At 50.9% G+C, this 22,987-nt stretch overlaps 1 protein-coding gene across 8 annotated transcripts in view; it reads right to left on the reverse strand.

Moving 5' to 3' along the window:
- Positions 1-22,987, reverse strand: part of KDM4B (lysine demethylase 4B) — a 132,799-nt gene that overhangs the window by 93,965 nt on the left and 15,847 nt on the right. For 7 of the 8 annotated variants that reach the window (XM_045804313.2, XM_045804312.2, XM_045804311.2 and 4 more), the window contains exon 2: positions 4,025-4,115. The gene's annotated coding sequence lies outside the window, so the exon portion shown is untranslated. Of the gene's footprint in view, positions 1-4,024; positions 4,116-16,335; positions 16,357-22,987 lie in introns of those variants that run through there. The other variant, XM_045804308.2, reaches the window with a different exon arrangement.

Here is a 22,987-nt window from a genome sequence, read left to right on the forward strand (position 1 = left end):
GCCCAGCCATGGGCTCCCTGCTCCCACCACCGTATGGCTTCTGCCAGCAAAGCACAGCTCCCAGGTGGGGATGACAGCAGAGGGGCCCCAGAGCAGGAGCAGGTCCCGGGAGGAGCCTCTACATCTTCACCAGCGGTGGACACAGAGCCTACCGCAGAGGTGACACAAGAGCCCCATCCCTCGCTGTGGCCGTGTCCCACAAGCAGCTCCACAAGGGCCGGACTCCTCTGCATGTGGTCCATGCGCAGCAAGGAAGACAGAGTACAACGTCCTCCATGTCCTCCTCCTCCACCAGGAGCATCGACTATGCCCCACGTTCTCTAGAAGGCACAGGCACAACCCCTGACCTCGTGGAGCCCGCAAGGTGGGGGAACAACCACCTGCCGACCCCAGTGGCACAGAACCCTCGGCCTGTGGCCCGTGGCACCACAGCTGGGGGAGCTTTTTGTGCCGGCCCTCCGAGCAGCAGGAGAAATGGGCCAGTGGGAGCAGGCGGCCCAGAAGGACAGCTCACGAGGGCAGGCCGTGGGCAGAAGCACCGGGTACAGCCCAGAGAAGACGCCAGACTTGCTCCCGCCAAACAGGCCGGCCTGAAATGGTCACAGACACACAAGGGGACAAAGCAGGCAGAGTGTCTCCCAGAGGCGGGAAAGCAGGAGGCCAGGGCCAAGTAAGAAATGCAAGGTCAAGAGCCGTGAGGAAGGCGGCATAGCTGGACCAGGTTTTCGGGCACTGAAGAGGCGGGGAGCCACGAGCAGCAGACCAAGGACTAGCCTAACGTTTATTTGAGAGACATACGAAGTCCGAGAAGCCCAAGGGAAGAATCGCCCATAACCCCGTGCGCTCATTTCTACAGTTGCGGTAACACATCACCCAAGCCTAAGGGTTAAAACCTCGTAACTTTATTACCTTATCCTTCTGGAGGCCGGAAGGCTGTCCTGGATGGCATGTCAGCTGTGTTCTTTCTGGAACTTCCCTGCCTATTCTGACTTCCAGAGGGGCCTTATCCCTGGCCCGCAGCCCCTCCTCCCCCCTCACTACCTGCAGTGCGGGGTCTGCGCAGCTCTCGGACTCTGACCCTCTGCCTCCCTCTCATGATGACCCTTGTGTTGACATCAGGGCCCTGGATGATTCAGTATCATCTCCCATCTCAGGGCCTTCACGTAATCCCAGATGCCAAGAGGGAACGCAGTCACAGGTTCCCGGGAGTGGGGTGTGGGCACCTTCGGGAAGCACTGTTCAGTCTGCTGCAAGTGCCATGTGAAAAAGCCATCATGCAAAGAAAGAAGGAAGAGTCATCACCTCCCTCCAACCTGAAGCCTGCCGCTCGCTGCGTGGCGGGGAGAGGAGCCCATCTGCCCACGCTCACTCAGACAGAAGCGCTTTCTAGAAAATCGGAAACGGGACGGAGCTATAAACAGGGGTCTGCAACCCCTGTTCTCCCCTCAGTCTAATCAGACGTGGATCAGCGCCCGGGGCCACGGAGCGGGGAGAGCCGGCCTCCTCCGGCCGCGGTGTTAGATCTGCGGGGGGGCAGCCAGAGGCGGGAGCCATGTAAACAGAAGCTGTGTCTGGACGTGTGACCCCCACAGACAACGTCACCCTGCAACCCCACATCGGCGCTGGCAGGCCTGGGCACGGCCGCTGCGGAAGCAGGGTGGCAGTAACTCAGAGGGCAAAGCGTAGAGGGGCCCGTGACCCAGCAATTCGACGCGAGGCGTCCCCCCAAGAAAAGCAAAACATACATCTGCACAGGAACTTGTATGTGAATGTTCACAGCAGCATTGTTCATAATACCCCCAAAGTGGAAAGAACCTAAGAGTCCATCGACGGATGAATGCTACACACAGCGTGTCCCTCCACGCGCAGGCACGTCCCTTGGTCACGGACAGGGGCCAGGCACGGAGGCACCTGCCCCAAGGACGGACCCCGAGCCCACGACGCTCAGAGAGGGAACCAGACACAGAAGGCCCCACGGCGTGTGAGTCCACGTGTGTGACACGTCCACAACAGGCTCCTCCACGACGGGAAGGGGGCTCGTGGGGGCCGGGGGCTGGGGAAGTGGGGAGGGGGTGACTGCTTAATGTACATTACAAGATGGGTTTCTTCTTGGGGTGATAAAACACTCTGGAATTAGGCAGTGGTGACAGTTGGATGTCTGTGCAACATACTAAATCACTGAATCGTACACTTTAAAGGGTGACTATTACGGTATGTGAATTATGTCTGCATAAGAATGAATTTTTTACAAAGTCCACAGCGGCCTGCTAGGGTCCTGCCAGGCCACCGTGAACCGGTCTGGTCTGTCTCAAGGACTCTGATCTCCTTGAATGTCCCAGGCCTTTTGGAGAAGGAGCCACGAGTGCCATTCACGTCTTCCCCTCTGCCAGAGAGCCTCCTCGCACCTTCCAGTCGTGGCGCCCAGTTTCTTCGGCTGTAAAATGGACTGATGGAGGCAGAGGACAGGTCAGGATGACCGCAGTGTGGGACCGCTAAAGGTTCATCTAGCCGCATGGGGGAAGCTACGCACACAGAACATGTCACATTGATCTGGGTACGAAGAGAACAGCCAAGTTTTAGAGATCTGGTTGCCTTACAACAAAGCACTAGCTTTAAGGATAAAAGCAATCAATGTCTTAGGAGGCACAGTCAGAACAGACCATTTGCAAACCATCCAGCCCCAGCGAGCAACAAACGAACCTGGGTCAAGGGCGGCGCACCTTTTCTGTACAGGACCACACAGTAAATACTCTCGCCTTGGCAGTCACATAGTCTCTATCACAACGGCTCATTCCATGCTACCATTGTGAGGAAGAAGCTGACAGAGACGACGTGTCAATGAATGCTGTGTGCTAATAACAGCTGACTCACAGAAACAGGCAGTGGGCCGGGTTGGTCTGCAGACCACAGTTTGCTGACCCCAGAACCAGATGCCTGAAGTCTACCCTTTAAGAATCAAAACCGTGACTTCAACCCTCCTAAAGGGGCACCAAAGTTCCACTGCCCATCTCCCTGAGTTCCTAAATCATGGCAGAACAGAGAAGGCCACAATTCAGCCCATGCTTAGCCCAATTAGCCGTGTGGCCTTGGAGATCAACACTGAACACGATTCTCAGGCCACCGGGAGCAGCCAATGTGGAATGGCCAGGGAGCACACAGAACTGTGCGTCCCACACTGACCAACCCTCCATGGAGGTCACCCCTCCCCCGCCACCCCACCCAGGGATGGGAGCCGGGGAGTGATTAGGTTGTGCCCTCTCTTCCTATGAGCCATAGCCTTGGACTGCCATCAGAGGCTACCTCTTTAAAACCCTTTGTCCCCCCCATTTATTAGAAAAGTATGGCGGCTCGGTTAAGCATCTGTCTTCAGCTCAGGTCATGATCTCAGGGTCCTGGAATCGAGTCCCACATGGGACTCCCTGCTCAGCGGGGAGCCTGCTTCTCCCTCGGCCTCTACTGCTCCCCCTGCTTGTGCGTGTGCGCTCTCTCTCTCTCTCTGACAAATAAAAAATAAAATCTTTTAAAAAAAAAGATTAAAGAAAAGTACAGGACGAAGTGGACATCCTTAAAACCCAGAACAGCTGGGCAATGAGATTCTTTTAAAGGCGTTTTAAAAATAATTCTCCATTCTTAAAGATCCCCGCCACCACTCCACTGTGACTGGTCGCTATTTCTTGTAGGGCACGGATGGGGTGAAAACGCCCCTTGATGAGCCCACCTGATCCACATGACACAGACGGGACAGCTCCACCCAGGTGATCCCAGCATCCCCCAAAATGCACAATGTGAAGCGTGGCCCAGGCATCAGACACTGAAGGACCAGAGCACAAACGTCAGCACATGGACTAAAGAAGAAACAGCCCACAGAACAAACCTCAGAGGGGGTTCTAGGCTCCTCAGCCTGGACCCTGGACACCCCTGAACTCGGGACCAAACAGGAGCCCCCTTCTCCCACCGCAGTGCGTGCAATCATGGGAGGGGCCGTGGCCTGTGGCCACCTGGGCCCAGGAGCCCAAGTACTTACTTCAAAGACCCGGTTGTAGCCAAGGCCGTGATGAGAGGTGCCCTGGTAACTGGCAGGGGTTTCTATCAGGTCTCAGCAATGGTGACGGTTCCTAAAATGCACAAAATAAAAGCACGATTAACTAAATTGACTACATGCTTGAACCTTAAGTCCAAATTCTACTCTGAACAGCTGCACGTAGCCCAAGGACTCTTGCCTTCATTCAGACATTTCCAATTCCTTGCCAATTTGCAAGAACACTGAAATCCATAGTTATAAGCACTTTCCCCATTAAAGTCTTCCCATGACTGCCCTTTTTAAGCTCAGCTCCTAAAAATCAGTAGTGGAGGAAGTAAGAGGCTCCATGAAACAATCAAATTAAACCAAAGAAGCTTCTGGAAACCTTAAGGTACAGGCGGCTACTGAGAGGCTTATGAGAAGTTCTGCCTCCTCCAAACCCCTAAAGCCAGAAAGGCACCCCTCCAAGGAGGAAAGTCACAGGGACAACACCAATGCCCAGTGGCTACCACCCACGCCCCCAGCAGGCAGAAAGCACTCAGAGAGAGCATAGCAGGGACTGCACAGAGCCAAGATCCCACGGAGGACAAGGTCCCAACCACTGACTTTACAGTTGGGCACAGAGACCCCCAACACTCACTGAATGGACGAAGGACAAGACTCCCGACTTTTGACGATCCAGGCTATGGCCACTACCTTGACTCTCCCACCCTCCCTGCCCCCACCTCTCCAGACACCTGAGCTCCTGACACCACAAAATCTCCCGGATCCCCACCCTCACCCCCACCTTTGTGCCTTCATATGCCTGCCACCCAAGACTCCAGTGTCCCCTATGGCCTGTCCCCCTGGCCAGGGCAGCTCGCCCCACAGGGCTGTGCCTTTGTTAAATGCAGTTCCACAAACTTTCTCTACATAAAAGCTTCACCAACACCTCTCACAGCGTGCAATGTAGGCTGGAATTTTCTCTTATTTTTCTCTGGTTTTTAAGATTCCTGGGCATGACCCCATTAAACAGATCTCACTGTCTTTTAACAGGTCAGGCCCTGGGTTGAAAACAACAGCGAGCTGTGGGATTGCTGGACCTCGGGCTGCACACACCCTCTGGGAGAGGTAAACTGCCGGGGGCTCTCCCACCTGTGCAGCTGAAGCCTTCCCTGCTCCACAGCCCTGCTAGCACCTGCCATCAGCAAGGCTCACGTCTGAGGATCCGATGACTCTGGAACCCCTCCGGGGAGCTGTAGCTGGTAGAGTCACAGCCCCCAACGTGTCCAGGTCCTAATCCCTGCATATGTGGCCACGCTCCCTTCCACAGCAAAAGGGACTCTAGGGGGTGCGGGGGGGGGGGATCCCGGATTACCTGGCGGGCCCAGTGTTGTCACAAGAGCGGAGCAGGAGGGTCAGAGTCAGAGAAAGAGACATTACAACAGCAGTTGAGGCCACACAGGCACACCGTGCAGATGGAGGAAGGGGCCATTAGGCGGGGAATGTGGGGCCTCCAGGAGCTGGAAAGGCGAAGAACGGATTCTGCCCAGAGCCTCCAGGAGAAGCCCACCCTGCCCACACCCTGACAGCAGCCCAGTGAGACCCAGGTGGGGTTTCTGGCCTCCAGGTCAGACATCATCAGCACGTGCTGCTTTAAGTCACTACGTCTGCGGTTCTCCATTACAACAGCGCAGGGAGACTAACACAGCAGCTTCAAGGTGCGAGGTGTATTTCCCAGATTTCATGGCGGCTGAGGGATCTTTTCACTTCCACGGACAGTGGGGGCTCTAGGCGGCAAACTGCTGGCCTCCACCTTTCACTCCTGTGTTCATGGGACCACATGTCTCCCTCATCACCAGTAACTATCTCCGTGCAAGCTGTTCCCACGCTAGGCGTGGGCCAAGCCCACCAGCACATGGTCTGAAAGGCACAGAGACCCCTAGGGCCTCGGGTTCTCAGCTGGACAGACCTCGGTCTGCTGTTACCCATGGCTGCAGGGCCACCAACACCGTGGGTCCTTCTGCCCTCATGCTCTGGGGGCCAATAGCCCTGACCCCCATGCTGGGAGGCTGGAAGCTCTGGGTCTGGGGTCAGGCCCCAATTCCCAGGCCATAGCCCAAAGTGAGGCCTCATCCACCCTAACCCATGTCCGCCGTGGACAAGGGGCTGGGCTCGCCTACCTCCACAGCTCCTTCAGGGGCTGCAGGCCCTTCACGGCTGGCCAGCAGCCACCCTGGAGGCTCTGGGATGCCAGGGCCCAGCCTCAGATACAGCCACAGGCCCACTGGGCACAAGGCAATCCGGGACTGAGGGATCAGAGGGCCCTGGAATGCGGGCCGGGCATGGTGACTTCCTCCCGAACAGAACAGCATGGAAACTGGGAAGAGTGACTTTGCAGGGGAGACACCTAACCGCCCACCTCAGCCAGGGGACCAAGGCCAACGTCCGCAGTGACAAGCTATGGTGACAGCACGCCCCCCCGAGATGGTGTCAGGAGAAGGGCACTTTGCTTGGGGGCCTTCCTCCCCAAACTCATCCCCCCAGTCTCACCACGAGAAAAACCCCAGACAAATCCAAGGAAGGGGCTTCCTACAAAACCCCTGCCCCGTCCTCCGCGCCACTGTCAAGGAGCTCAAAACCCAGAGAAGTCTGAGAAACTGTCCCAGCCTGGAGGAGCCCAAGGAGACATGACAACTCCGGGTCATATAGGATCATGGGACAGGGTCCTGGGACGGAAAAGGGACACTGGGGGAAACTGAGGAAATCGGAATAAATTGTGGACTTTGCTTACTGAGAATGTATCAACATGGGTCCATTAACTGCAACAGGGTCCCAGCCCGACAGAAGAGCCCAGTGGGAATCATTGGGGGGGGGGGGGCGCGGCGGGAGGGGGCAGGGGAAACACTCTCAATTTCTCTGCAAATCTCAAAATGGTTTTTTTAAAAAATAAAGTCTCAGTAATTTTCAAAAAGAAAACAAAACAAAAAGGCGCAGGCAGGCCGGGTTTGATGCCTCCCACTGCCCAGGCTGGCCCAGCCCAGCCGCTGACCTCACTGTGGGTCCCAGGAAATCTGGGGCACTAAGAATAGAACTCAGGAGGAGAGTCCGGTTGCAGCAAGGTAAGAGCTTCCAGTGGCGACCTGAGACATCAGACGTGGATGCCCCTAAAAGGCACAGTCCGACCATTTCTCCCTTAAAAAGGCACAGTCAGACCGTTGGAAGATGTAGTGACTCCGACGCGCCCACTGCGAGCATGCAGCCGCGGAAGCACCGTGCAAAGTGGCCTCCGCTTCCACGCCCTCTGCAAAGGGCAGGCAGGTGGGGCCAGGAAGCAGCAGCAGCAGGAAACAGGGAAAGAGACAGATGTACCCAAAGGCCAAGGCATTAGGAACTGCCACCAGCTGGTGGCATCTCCGGGGACCCCACGGGCTTGGCCTCCCCACCCTGGGCAAGGTACCGTGTCCCCCAGTCCCATCAGCTCTCAGCTGCCCGGGGCTGGCCCATACCAGACCACACTGCCCACTCTCGCCCTGGGGCTAGGTCCGGGGTTTTGAGACGCAGAGAGCTGAGCAGGCAGCCTCGGGGCCAGACAGGAAAGGAGCCCTTACCTACTCACTCAGCTACCTGACCCAGAAGGGCTTACTGTCCAACTCTGCCTGCTCTTCCACGGCCACGGGGCCCAAGGGGCCCACAAAAGGGGCCTGGCATCCCCTGCTGTTCCCCCAAGCCTGCAAGGACTATACATGCCTCTTACAGGGCAGGGAAGCAACCAAAGCCTCAGAAAGACCACTGACCCGAAGATTCTATCATCGGATCAGTACGAACCAACTCATGGGTTTTTGGAAAACGTACATAAACAGATAGATGGACACAAAAATAAACACAGGTGTGCAGGCACAGGTTAGGGTTTACATGGTTCAAGCTCTGTCCACTGACAGAAGATACCACAACACCCCCTAGCACGGAGCGCGCCCAGCACCCAGATCACGGGTCAAGTATCACTCTCCAACCTGAGGAACCAGGCCTCCTTGGAGACGTGGTCTACTCCGGGGCTGGGGCAGGGACTATACAGGTGAGCCTGAGCATCTGGTGGCAGCGGGAAGGAAGGCAACCCTCCCTCGGGGACGAGGTCAGGAAGGAAGGACACAGGATTCCAAAGAAGACATGCCCGCTGGCCAGAGCAAGGACAATTCGGGCAACAGAATAAACAGTGACTGTACCAGACTATAACCCACAGGATAAAACAAATACGCGTAAGTCTTTGCCGGGCCCTCTTCTACAAAGGAATCTAACTGGTACGTGGAGGAGCCGCGAGGGTGATACAAAGTCACCGTGTGAACATCACAGCAACAGTTGTGGCCGGGAAGAGCCACAGACAGGCCTGCAAACGTTCGAGAGGAAACAAGGTATTTGCACAGTCCCCAAAGGGAAAATTAGTAACTTTCCAGTGGAGACTCCTGGCCGGCACGGCCGTAACCATGGGATCGAGGCTGACATCACCAGCAAAGCGACACACCAACATCCTGCACGGAGAAGGCAGCCCGCCCCGAACTGCAGCCCTCATCGAATCCCAGGAAAACACCGCACAAAGCCAAGCACACGGACGTTCCGCAAAATCCCCGCCCAGTGCTCTCCGAAAGTGTTGAGCTCACGACAGATCAGGAAGGCTGAGGAACAGTCCCAGCCCGGACGGGCCAGAGGCGATTTGACAACTAAATGCATTACAGGGTCCCGGACGGGGCTCTGGAGCAGAAAAGGGACATGCATGTGACAAGGAGGGAAATTCGAAGAAAGGCTAAATACTATTCCTCCGTGCTCCTTGCTTACTTTGGGTCATTCTTCTCCAGTTATGTTAGATGCTAGCATTAGGGAGGGGGCTGAAAAGCACCCAAGAACTCTCCGTGCTGTCTTTGTAACTTTTCAATAAGTCTAAAATTATTTCAAAATAAAAACTCAAAAAAAAAAGAAAAAGCCAGCCTTTACCTCTGTTCTCTGAAGCTCGCTGCACAGCAGGTTTTAGCTGGAAGAGGAGAGTGGCTGTAAAAAGATCCAAACTGATAAGAAAAGAAAAAGCAAGCTGACACCACACTACCATCCAGTTTCAGGACCCGATAAAGACCCAACCTGGGGAACACAAGTTTCAGATCCGTCCTGTTTGAAAGAGATGAAAAAGTGACATGTTTCCTCAATCTTTCCATATTGGCGAAAGAGCCTCTTATTTACAAACACCTCACCAAATCCCCCATATCCTTATGGACGCTGAAATCCCACTGTGGAAGTCGGGAGGGCTCAGCCAGGGAAGTCGCGGGCACCCCGGGCTGTCTAATCCCAACTGAGAAGGGTCTGGTCTCATTCATGGAAATGTAAGCACCACATCCTTTTCCTTAACTCCCACCCCGAGACCAGATATAACTCAGGATGACAAAACCACAGTAAACAGGGCAGTGTGCGACCGCCATAAAGACGGACACAGAAATTAGTGCAAGAAAGTTGACAGTCCAGAAATAAACCCACACTTGTGAAGCCAAGTGATTTTCAAGAAGGCTGCCAAGACCATTCAAATGGGGAAAGAACGGTTTCAACAGCCGGATACCCACGTGAAAAAGAATGAAGCTGGACCCCTACCTCACAGCACATGCAAAGTTAACTCAAAACCATCACATACCTAATCACAGGAGCTAAAACTATAAAACTCTCAGAGAAGATAACACACGAATTAATCTTTGTGACCGTGGGTTAGCCCATGGTTTCTAGATGCCATACCAACAGCACAAGCAACAAAAGAAAAAACAGGTGAGGGACGCCTGGGTGGCTCAGTCGGTTAAGCGACTGCCTCTGGCTCAGGTCATGATCTCAGGGTCCTGGGATCAAGCCCCGCATGGGGCTCCTTGCTCAGCCGGGAGCCTGCTTCTCCCTCTGCCTGCTGTTCCCCGTGCTTGTGCTCTCTTGCACTCTCCCTCTGACAATAAAATCTTAAGAAAAAGAAAAAGAAAAAACAGATAAATTAGACTTTGCACTTCAAAGGACATAATCAAGAAAGGGAAGACGACCCACGGAATGGGTGAAAGTATCTGCAGATCACCTATCCCACCAGGGCCTTGTAGCCAGAATATATAAAGAACTCTAAAGGATCAACAACAGAAAGACCACCTAATCTGCACACAGATGAAAGGTCTGAATGGACGTTTCTCCAAAGAGAAACAGCCGACCGGCACATGAGAAGATGCGCGACGTCACAGCGACAGAGCAAGTGAGGAAAAAAGAGGCCAAAACTCCAGAGAAAGTGAGGACAGGGCAGCTGGGGCCTGTTACTGAGGTGGCAGAGCCTTATCGTTGTGAGGATGACGCTTTTCACGGCATGTCCTTCTACGTCCTCTCAGGCTTTACCCTGGAGAGCACGGCGGGCTCGGGGTGACAAGCGCAGGCTCCAGAGGCTTGGGCCCAGCTCCAGCCTTGTAACCAGGGCAAGTTCCTAACCTCTGGGCCTCAGTTTCCACATCTGTAAAGTGGGGTCACCACGTTAACACCGTACTCACGATCGTGGGGGGCTAAGGAAGGCCACTGACAGAAGTGCCTGAAGGACTCCCAGGCACACCATAAGCCCTCCACGGTCGGCAGCCGCTCGGGGCCCGGTCACCTCCGTGGCTCCCGCAGGCAAAGGAGGCGGCTCTGAAGACACGGGGGGAGGGGGGGGTGCCTTCACCATGCTCCCAGCGGCCATGCAGAATGTCTCTCTGTTTTAGAAACCCCCACCTGCTTCCAGCCAGCGGCCCTTCGGCCTTCGTGTTTGGGACACACAGCCCCCCGTCCACTCAGACTCCTCTACAGGACCTTCCTCCGCAGGGTCTGGAGCGCGAAAGGCTGCCAACAACTTGGCACCTGGAGGAGGGGGGAGGGGGGCGCGGGGTAAATAAAGACTTCGGAGGGAGCACCGGGACTGGGGACGTCCCGGCTAGGTGTGTGTGAACCAGGAGACGCCTGGAGGCGAGGTGCCCAGTTCTGCGGGACACACGGAGCACGCTTCACATCCTGGGAAGGAAGGAGCGTGTAACCTGTCTTTCTCAACGATGACCTCCTCCGGGCGGCTGGGGGCCACAGATCAGGGAGGGAGCGAGACAACAGTGGCATCTCACAGTACTGAATGAGGATGGGCTTTCAACTCACCGCACCGGGACAACTTGGCAACAATTTGGGAAAAGACAGTCGGACCCATACCTCACACCACCAGCAAGAATGAACGCCAAATGGGTGAGGGGTCTGCTTGGAAAGCATGTGACCATATCAGTACTGGAAAAAAACATGAATTCCCCTCCAACTCAGCATAGGAAAAGGCTTTCCAACTAGGACTCCAAATACAGAAGCATTAAAAAAAGGAAGATCCATAAACTTGCTCTACCAAAAATTATTTTAAAACACACTTCTTCAGGGCAAAAAAAACAAAAACCAACCAAAAAAAACCCAAAAACCCACCATTAAAAAATCAAATTGCAGGGGCGCATGTGTGGCTCAGTCGGTTAAGCATCTGAGTCTTGATTTCGGCTCAGGTCATGATCTCAGGGTGGTGAGATTGAGCCCAGCGTCGGGCTCTGCACTCAGTGGACAGTCTGCTTGAGATTCTCTCTCCCTCTCCCTCTCTGGCCCTCTCTGTGCTCATGGTCTCTCTTTCAATCCCTCTCTCTAAAATAAAACAAACAAATCTTAAAAAAAAAAAAGTCAAAATGCAACTGGGAAACTCAAAGAAAATATTTACAAACATACCACAAAGGGCTCATCTCCCTAATGTATATTAAAGTTTTAAAATTTGGGGGGGGGGGTGCCTGGGTGGCTCAGTCAGTGAAGCATCTGCCTTTGGCTCAGGTCATGATCCCAGGGTCCTGGGATCGAATCCCACATCTGGCTCCCTGCTCAGCGGAGAGCCTGCTTCTCCCTCTCCCTCTGCTGCTCCCCCTGCTTGTGCTCTCTCTGTCTCTCTGTCAAATAAATTTTAAAAATCTTTCAAATTAAATAAATAAGTAAAGTGGGGGTGGTGGTGAGTAAATCCAATTGAAAAAAGGGTGAAAAGCATGAACAGGCAGTTCACAGAAAAGATACAAAAATGCCCCCTGACATATTAAATACTGCTCAGCCTCACTCGTCATTCCAGAAGTGCTAATTAAACCACACTGAGACCCCACTTCTCGCACCTCTCAGACTGGCAGATCATTTGAAATAGAACAGCACATCCTGCTGGTGAGGCTGTGGGGACCAGACCTGTCATCCCACAGGGTCGACGGGAGTAAATCCATACCACCCTCTGGAAGAGAACTGGGCAGAAGCTGACAAAACACATTTACCCTTAACTTTTGGCCCAGCAATCTCACTGCTAGAAATCCACCCTGAAGATACTCTTCCATGAATACAAAAGTACCTAATACACAAGGGCATTCGCAGCAGGACCATTTACACCTGCAAGACACTGGAAACAACCTAAATGCCCACATACAGCAGAGGCTGTTAACTGCTGTGCCTCACAGCGGACACCGTGCAGAAGGGGACATCTCCACGGCCAGGTCAGGTGGTTTCTGGGATGTGTGCTTCAGTGAAAAGAGTCAAGTTCAAGAGCGATTCCCACGGTGCCACCCTTCATGGGAAAAAAGTGGAGACATAAGAAAACATAAGCCAGGATAAGCCAGGGACTAGGGAGATCATTCCCTACAGGGACGAGTGAGGACATTTTTCTCCAGATGCCTTTCTGCACTTGGACTCGGAGCCATGCTAATGTCCCACCTACCGAGTGAATGAGAGTTGATTGCGGGGGGGGGGGGGGGGGGGGGTGGCGCGGAATCTACAACAAATACAGAACAGAAACAAATAAAACCATATTTCAAGTAATAATAGAAGAACCACAGTAAAGAAGAAAAGGAAGAACTCAGGCCACTTTTAAACACAATTTTGGAACCATATGCTCTGGAAATAATGACACAACGAAGTATGAACTTCTACTCCACAGACTTCTTTTACGGTTGGTGATGAGGCGGCTTCTTGCTGACAGAGAGGGAGGTATCAACAAGGAAAGGGGAAGACGGCAAGGAGCTTCTGTGGGAGACTGGGACCGGAAGTACCAATGTGAACTCATGGGCACCACTGCATACACGCGGATGATTGGAAGCAGAAACGTCTTTGTGTGTATGTGTGATATATACACGCGTGCACATAGGAACGCTAAATAGACACATACATGTATTTATTCCCAGCTCTAGCCAATAAGAAGGCCTAGAAGCAAAGATACCCCAGTGGCAATAAGCACACTGAACACCCAGATCTTGGTTTCTGAATGCCATTGTCCACAAGAAGAACCAAGGCTCCCTGGAGAAGTGGTCAAGCCCAGAGCAGGGGGCAGGAGGGGTACAGGATAGGCCTGGAACGCTCACTGTGTCCGAAAGTCAGGAAGCACCCAGGGGAATGGCGAGGACATGTCAAAAGACACAAGGAGCCAGCGTGATATGGGCTCGCCCTCTGGATAAATTTGGGACCACTGGAGCAAGCAAACACATAATGCTAGCGATGGATTATAACCTACTGAGTCAGGTTAAGAATCCACGAGTCCACATGGATATAAATAAACAAATGGGGAAGAAGAGAGAGCTAGCCGGTTCTTACAGCAGAAAGCCAATTAACAAATGCAAAAGGGAGGGGCACCTGGGTGGCCCAGTCAGTTAAGCATCTGCCTTCGGCTCAGGTCATGATCCTAGAGTCCCGGGATCGAGTCCCACATCGGGCTCCCTGCTCAGCAGTGAGAGTCTGCTTCTCCCTCTCCCTCCGCCCCTCCCTGCCAGCTCGTGTTCTCTCTCTCACGCTCACTCTCTCAAATAAAAATGCAAAAGGAATGATGGAATCAGACAATCACCCTTTGGCCAGAATCAACAATCCTGTTAAAACCAACACTGGAGGGGCTCCTGGGTGGCTCAGATGGTTAAGCCTCTGCCTTCAGCTCAGGTCATGATCTACAGATTCTGGGATCGAGCCCCATGTCAGGCTCCCAGCTCAGCTGGGAGTCTGCTTCTCCCTCTCCCTCTGCCTCTCCCCCTGTTTGTGCACTCTCTCTCTCTCTCTCTCTCAAATGAATGAATGAACGAACCAACCAACCAACCAACACTGGATGCTGGAGGAACAACAAGGTGTGCACATGGTCTCAGACTACCTCCCCACGAGAAACTTACTAAATACAATTGGACAATAGTCACTTTAGGGTAGAGAAACCTCCTTACCCAAGCAATGGAGGTTAATATCACCAGACATGGAACAAACTGACACCAGGGGCCTCCGGATACTATGTACTAAGAAGGACGCCAAGGTCACTTCCAGCATATTCCTGCCAAAAGCATGTAACGGTGTGAAACCATCAGACGAGCCCACACTGAGGGACATCCTGCAGAACCACCAGCCTGTCCTCTCCCAAACGTCAAAGTCATGAACTACAAACATGGTCTCGGGAACTGCTCCAATTCAAGAGCAATGAAAGCAGCCAGACAAGCGAATACATGTGTGAGCCTAGGCTCTCTTTTGAGAATTCTGAGAATTAACTTCCTGATTTGGGTAATTTGCTAAGAGAATCCCTTGTCTGGAAGAACTAAACACTGAAGTATTTAGAGGGAAAGGGGCATCTCTCTGAAACAGTTCAGGAAAAGTGCGGAGAGAGAGGGGAAAGGAATAGAGCAGATGAGTAAACCGTTAACGCTCAAGCAACTGGGTGAAACGCATCCAGGAATTCTTTGTGTTATTCTCGCAACTTCTCTGTAAATCTGAAATCATGCCTCCAAAACCTTGAATTACAAACAATAAAAAGGAAATTGGCGAAATCAAAGTAGGAGGGACTGCTCGGACGAAAAGCCAGGAGTCCAGGACGCCGTGGGCATGGCTGCCGGCACCTGCTTCGGAGTGTCAGGGACAAGCTCTGGGTCTGCCAGCCCACCTCCATCTTCACTTGGCTCCACAGGGTCAGCGAAGCAGCGTGAGCAAAGGCCACCTGGCCCCCTGGCCCACAGCCACGGGCAAGGGGCTGGTGCCACACAGAGAGAGGGGTTGATGCCAGCATCCTTGGGAGCCCCCAACCAAGCTCCCTGCAAAGCCAGGGGCCTGGCAGATGCTCGAAACACCTGCCCATTCTTTATTCATCTGTACAGGTTTTAGATGTTCCACAACTCACCATTTAAAACCATAATCAGTAACAAACTGATCTTCCTATGTCTCTGCCCACGTGCCCTATAATTGTGCACAGGCGCTGGGTGGGACTGGGGCTGGACAGCGCACAGGTATACGAGTTACGTGCCCAGAGAGGAACTGCTCCTCTCTCGTGGCCCTGGTGAGTCTGCACAGGTTCACTGGCCTCTCTGAAAGCTACCCTCCCTCTAGAGTCCACTCTGGGCACAGTTAACCCACGTGTGGGCACGGCTCTAAACGCCTGGCATGTCTGATCAGCCCCAACCCCAGGAAGCAGGCACTGTCATCACAGCCCATTTCACAGATGAGGAAACTGAGGCACGGGGTGGTGGAGTGACTTGTCTGAGACCACAGAGCTAGCAACAGGGCAGCCACACTCTACATGGATCACGAGCGCACGCAGACCAGCGGGGAGACACGAGAAGACACAGAGCTCTCCTCCCACCCGCAGCTTCTAGACTGCAGTCTACGAACTCTGTAAGCGTGCAAGCAGGAAAACACAGGTCAATGTTTCTATAATCTTGGGGGGTGCAGAGGAGACCTCTCCAAGGAGGTCACAAGACCAGGAGCTTTAAAGTGGCAATAAACTTGAAAACATTCTATGTACCAACACGTCAAAAATAAAGCTGAAAGATAAATTAGAAACTGAGAAAAAAAACGTGTGACACAAAAGGGTGCTAACAGCCCTAATACAGGAAAGGATGTTATAAAACACTGCTTCGCAGCCAGAGACGATCCGGCCCCCAAGGGCACAATGGAAAACATCTAGAGACATCTATGTCTGTCACATGGGGGAGGGGGGCTCCTGACATCGTGGCCACGGATGCTGGTCACCCCCACAGCGCCTGGGACACCCCCAGAGAATGGCCTGGCTCAGGACATCAAATCGTTTGAGAAATTCTGTTATAAGTCAAGAGAAAATATAAACACCCAGTTTAATGGGTATGAACTGGCAATTAAAAAAAAAAAAAAAGGCAACGAGGAGATGACAGAAACTGGGGCTGTCCCCCGTATGATGGGAGCCTCCAGCCACTGTGGGAGCATCAACCCCAACCACCTTCCTGGGGCAACCGAGCAATGTACCTCAAGATACAAAAGGTGTCCACACCAAGGGCCCACAAGGTGAAGCTCACCTAAAGGGAACAGTCTCGAGGATGTTCACCACAGCATTGTTTAAGGAGAAAGAAGAGAGAGGCATCCACGCCCCTACAAAAATGAAGACAGATGCAGTCAATAACCAGGAGAGCCTTGGCCAAGACGCCAGGGATGGTTATCTCTGGGGGGTGGGGTCTGGGGACATTTGTAATTCACACAGACTTCTGTCCTCAGTGTTAATACTCATACTGACTTTTATAAAAATAGAGCCCACCTCGAGAGCCGTGCCTGACACCAGAGGTCCTGTCCCTCCAGCAGCCTAACTGCCTGCTCCATCGTGTAGACAAAAACCAATCTCAGGGGAAAGAGGCAAAGTGTCCCGGGATTAAGCCATCACCAAAATGTTACCCACTCTTTACCTAATTCAAATTTAAAATACCTAGCCAAGGGGCGCCTGGGTGGCGCAGTCATTAAGTGTCTGCCTTCGGCTCAGGGCGTGATCCCGGCATTATGGGATCGAGCCCCACATCAGGCTCTTCCGCTGGGAGCCTGCTTCTTCCTCTCCCACTCCCCCTGCTTGTGTTCCCTCTCTCGCTGGCTGTCTCTATCGCTGTTAAATAAATTAATAAAATCTTAAAAAAAAAAAATACCTAGCCAAACTGGAGCCCTCATACACTGCTGGTGGGATTGCAAAAATGGTGCAGCCACGCTGGAAAACAATGTGGCAGTTTCTTCGAGTGTGAAACATGGAGTCCCCCTATGACCGGCAATTCCACTCCGACGTATCCACCAAAGAGAAATGGAAACAAGCGAGCACGCAAAAGCCAGCCCCGCGGTGTTCGTATTGTGCATTATAGGCTTTAGTCATGCGGCCAAACAGGGGAAACAATCCAAGGGTGCATCAGTGGGGGAGCGGATACACACGGTGTGTCCACCGCACATGGGAGCGGCCCTCGGCCACGGACAGGAACGAGGCGCCCACCCGTGCTGCCCCGGGGACGGACCCTGAGCCCACGACGCTCAGGGAGGGAATCGGACACAGAAGGCCACACGGTGTGTGAGTCCACGTGTGTGCCACGTCCAGAATAGGCTCATCCATGGACAGAAAACAGCTGAGTGGTTGCCAGGGCTGGGGGAGGGGAGTGGGCAGGACTATCTGAAAGGTATAGGGTTCCCTGGCAGGTGGTGATCAGTACACCACCCCGTAGATACACCAACGACCACAGACTCGTACACTCTAGAAGGATGAATGTATGACATGGGAATTCTACTTAATAAAGCCACTATTAAAAAAAGACACCCAGCCAGAAAATGTACGCATCAGAGCTCCCCAAAGATTGACCACCACTTCGATGCTGTTTTGAGGCTTCGACTGAACGTAGCCAGAGCACCGTGGCCACCCGCGTCGTCCGCCCCTGACACTGCCGCACAGGCTGCCCTCCTAGGCTCTCACAAAAGAGGTCGGTTAACAAGCAGGTCACAACCCCCCACCTCTGCCGGCCTGTCCAGACTGGTCTCTAGGCTGAGTACCAGGCACGCCTTAAAGACCAAACACCTGCCGGCCTGCAAGTGAGCGTGACACGCTGACCCAGATTTGGAATCCTGGGCCAGAATCGAGTGCCACAAACCAGTCAGCTTAGATGGGGCAAGGGAGAAGAGGCCAACACCACAGGCAGGGTGATGACAGTCGGGGCCTTCCCAAGCCCGAGCCCAAGATGGGAAAGCCTCACAAATACTTTCGGGGACAAAAGCCCTAAGAGGGCTCTGACGCGCTCATTTCACCGACTGTGAGGAGAAATGGGCAAAAGACAGGCACCGCAGGCAGACCGCCACGTCCACGTCCTTGAAAAACCCACACTCTTTCATTGATCAAGTGAACTTAATCCTGAGGAAGCCCAGTTCAAGTGGAATCAGCATAGATTTGTTTCAAATAATACTGAAAATTCTGATAAGATGTCGATGGTAAGACCGAGAACAGCCACTAGAAGATACTTCAAAAAATACAGTGGAAAAGTCATTAAAGCAATTAAAACATTACACTAGAAAATATGCACTTAATGCAAAAGGCGGCAGTAAAGGAGAGGAACCAAAGGCAGGGGACAGAAAACAAAAGGAAAATCACAGACATAAATCCAACTATATCAATAATGACATTAAACGTGGAGGGAGGGGCGCCTGGGTGGCTCAGTCGGTTAAGCATCTGCCTTCGGCTCAGGTCATGATCCCAGGGTCCTGGGATTAGGCCCCGGGTCAGGCTCTCTGCTCAGTGGGGAGCCTACTTCTCTCTCTCCCGCTCCCCCCGCTTGTGCTTGCTCTCTCTGTCAAATAATTAAATAAAATCTTCAAATAAATAAATAAATAAATAAATAAAAGTTTTAAAAAATGTGGATAGATTGAACAGTCCAGTCAAAAGACAGAGACTGTCCAATGGTCAGGAACAAGACAGGGATGTCTACACTCACCAATGTTATTATTCAACATACTACTGAAGCCCCAGCCTCAGCGATCAAAACAACAACAAGAAATAAAAGGCATCTGAATCAGTAAGGAAGAAGCAGAACTTTCACTATTTGCAGATGACATAATACTCTATATAGACAACTCAAGGGCTCCTGGGTGGCTCATTGGTCAAGCATCTGCCTTTGGCTCAGGTCATGATCTCAGGGTTCTGCGATCGAGCCCTGTGTCAGGCTTCCTGCTCAGCAGGGAGTCTGCTGCTCCCTCTCCCTCTGCCCCTCTCCACCACTCATTCTCTCTCTCTCTCTCAAATAAATAAACTCTCTAAAAACAATTTCTTAAAAAACTCAGAAGACTCCAGCAAAAAATTGCTAGAACTGATACACGAATTCAGTAAAAGTTGCAAGATACGAAATCAACGTATGGAAATCTGCTGCACTTCGATACACCAACGATGAAGCCACAGAAAGAGAAATTAAGAAATCAATTCCATTTACAATTGCACCAAAATCGTAAGATACCTAGGAATAAACCTAACCAAAGAAGTAAAATATCTGTACTCTGAAAACTACAGAACCCCTCTGAAAGAGACTGAAGATGACAAACACAAATGGAAAGACGTTCCACACTCAGGGACTGGAAGGACAAATACTGTTCAAATGTCTACACTACCCAAAGCAATCTACACATTTAATGCAATCCCTATCAAAATACTACCAGCATTTTTCACAGAACTAGAACAATCTTCAAATTGGTATGGAACCACAAAAGACCTCAAATGGCCAAAGCACCTTGAAAAAGAAAAGCAAAGCTGGTGGCATCACAATTCCAAACTTCAAATTATATTACAAAGCTGTAGTCATCAAAGCAGTACGGTACTGGCACAAAAACAGAACATAGATCAGTGGAACAGAACAGAAAACCCAGAAAGGCACCTGCAACTCTCTGGTCAACTAATCTTCGACAAAGCAGGAAAGGCAGTCTGTTCAACAAGCGGTGTTGGGAAAACTGGACAGCCCCATGTGGAAGAATGAAACTGGACCACTTTCTTATACCACACACAAAAATAAACGCAAAATGGACGAAAGACCCCAATGTCAGTGACGCATGAAACCATAAAAATCCTAGAGGAGAGCACAGGCAGTAACCCTGCTGACATCAGCCCTCCGGCCACAGCACCTTCGTACTAGACCCGTCTCCAAAGGCAAGGGAAGCAAAAGAAAAAATAAACTATTGGGATTTCAACAAAATAAAAAGCTTCGGGGCAACTGGGCGGCTCAGTGGGTTGAGCAACTGACTCTTGATTTCAGCTCAGGTCATGATCTCAGGGTCGTGAGATCGAGTCCCCTGTCGGACTCCCCACTCAGCAGGGGGTCTGCTTCTCTCCCTCCTCCCCTCCAGAGTTTATGTACACTCTCTCTCAAAATAAATAAATAAAATCTTTTAAGAAAATAAATAATAAATAAATAAAATTAAAAGCTTCCGTGCAGCAAAGTTAACAACCAACAAAAACTAAAAGGCAACCTACAGAATGGGAGAAGATATTCACGAATGATATATCCAATAAAGGGTTAGTATCCAAAATATATAAAGAACATATTAAACTCAACACGCGAAAAATGAATAATCAGATTTAAAAATGGGCAGAAGACATGCACAGACATTTTTCCAAAGAAGACATACAGATGGCCAACAGACATATGAAAAAAGATGCTTATCGTCACTTATCATCAGGGAGATGCAAATCCAAACTACGATGAGAGATCACCTCACACTTGTCAGAACAGTTCAAATCAACAATACAAGAAACAACAGATGTTGGCGAGGATGTGGAAAAAGGGGAACCCTCTTACACTGTTGGTGGGAACGCAAACTGGTGCAGCCACTCTGGGAAGCCGTAGGGAGGTGCCTCAAAAAGTTAAAAACAGAACTAGATATTTACCCAAAGAATACAAAAATACTGATTTGAAGGGATACATGCACCCTGATGCTGATAGCAGCATTATCAACAATAGCCAAACTATGGAAACAGCCCAAGTGTCTGTCCGCTAATGAATGGATAAAGAAAATGTGTTATATATGCACAATGGAATATTATTCAGCCACAAAAAAAAGAATGAAATCCTGCCATTTGCAACGACGTGGATGGAACCAGAGGGTATTATGCTAAGTGAAATAAGTCAGTCAGAGAAAGACAAATACCATATGATTTCACTTGTACGTGGAGTTTAAGAAACAAAACAAGTGAGCAAAGGGGGAAAAGAGAGAGACAAACCGAGAAACAGACTCTTAACTACGGAGAACACACTGATGGTCACCAGAGGGGAGGTGGGAGGGGGGTGGGTAAAACAGGTGATGGGGATTAAAGGGTGTACTTGTTGTGATGAACACTGGGTGATGCATGGAAGTGTCGAATCACTACATTCTAAACCTGAAACTAATATTACACTGCATGTTAACTAACTGGAATTTAAATAAAAACTTTTAAAAAACAGAGATTGTCAAAACTGGAAAAAACAAAACAAAACAAGATCCGACTATACGCTGTCTATGGGAGACACTCTTTAGATTCAAAGACGCAAGCAGGTTGCAAATAAAAGGACAAAGGTAGAGCGTGCACACAGCAACTGTGAGAAAACTGGAGTGGTTATACTGCTATCACACAAAACCACTTTAAAAAACATGTTAAAGATGGACGTTTTATAATGATAAAAGGACCAATCCCTCAGGAGGATAGAATAATTATAAACTTATATGCACCTAATAACAAGTCTCAAAACACATGAAACAAACACTGACTGAAATGAAGGGAGACACAGACAATTCAACAACAATAGTTGGAGACAGCAATACCCTACTTTCGACAATGGATAAAACCACCAGGCAGAAACAAGGAAAGAGAAGCCTTGAGCAACACTCCAAACCACCAGCCATCTGTAGAGAACCCCCACTAAGAGCAGTAAAATAGACTTTCTTCTCAGTACATATGAAATGTTCTCTGAGACAGACCATATGTTAGACTGTAAAACAAGCCTCGTTTAAATTAACAAGAATTCAAATCATAGAAAGTAGGTTCTCTGACCACACTAAAAATTAGAAATCGATAACAGAAAGAAATTTGGGGATTTACAGGTATGTGGAAATTAAAAAACATACTCTTCTCTTTTTTTAAGATTAATTTATTTGAGAGAGAGAGAGAGAGAGCAAGCACTCGCAGGAGAGAGAGAAGGCAAGAGTCAGGCAGACTCCCCACTGAGTGCGGAGCCCGATGTGGGGCTTGATCCTATGAACCTGAAACCAAGAGTCAGAGGCTTAACTGCGCCACCCAGGCGTGCCCCCCCCCAAAAAAACATACTCTTAAATAACCAATGGGTAAAAGAAGAAATCACAGCAAAATCAGAAAACACTCTGGAGTGAGGGGCGCCTGGGTGGTTCAGTTGTTAAGCATCTGCCTTTGGCTCAAGTCATGATCCCAGGGTCCTGGGATTGAGCCCCGCATGGGGCTCCCTGCTGAGCAGGAAGCCTGCTTCTCCCTCTCCCACTCCCCCTGCTTGTGTTCCCTCTCTCGCTGTCTCTCTCTCTCGGTCAAATAAATAAATAAAATCTTTAAAAAAAAAAAACAACAACTTTGAAGTGAACGTATAGGAAGACACTCTAAAACAAAACTTACAGGACACAGGGAAGCAGTGCTTAGAGGGAAAGGCACAGCTGCCTACAGGAAAAGAAGCAAGCTCACAAGTCAATAATCGAAACTTGTACCTTACGCCGGAAGAAGAGCAATCTAAAACTACAGCAATCAATAAGGAGGAAATAATAAAGACCAGAGCAGAAATGAACAGAATAAGAGAAAAACAACTAAAGCAAGAGTCAGCTCCATGAAAAGATCAACCAAATTCATAGACCTTTAAGTAGACTGATCAAGCAAGAAAAGATTCAGGTTGCTAAAATCAGGAATGAAAGATGAGACACTACCACTACCAGCCACCTTACAGAAATACAAAGGGTTATGAAATAACAGTGGCCTGAAGAGCTACTGAGCCAACAAGAAGCAAGGAGCTACTGATACAGGCAACCACCTGGATCCCCAAAGGCGACACATGATGCATGATTCCATCACATTCTCAAAATGACTAGATCATAGAGAAAAACAGATCAATGGTTGCAGGGACCTGGGGGCAAGAGTGGGGACTAAGTCCGGAAGGGGAAGCACGAGCAAGCTCGTTCGTGTTGGTG

This window comes from Ursus americanus, chromosome 14, assembly GCF_024610735.1.
Source record: "Ursus americanus isolate L20-20 chromosome 14, mUrsAme1.1.p, whole genome shotgun sequence".
NCBI lineage: Eukaryota > Metazoa > Chordata > Mammalia > Carnivora > Ursidae > Ursus > Ursus americanus.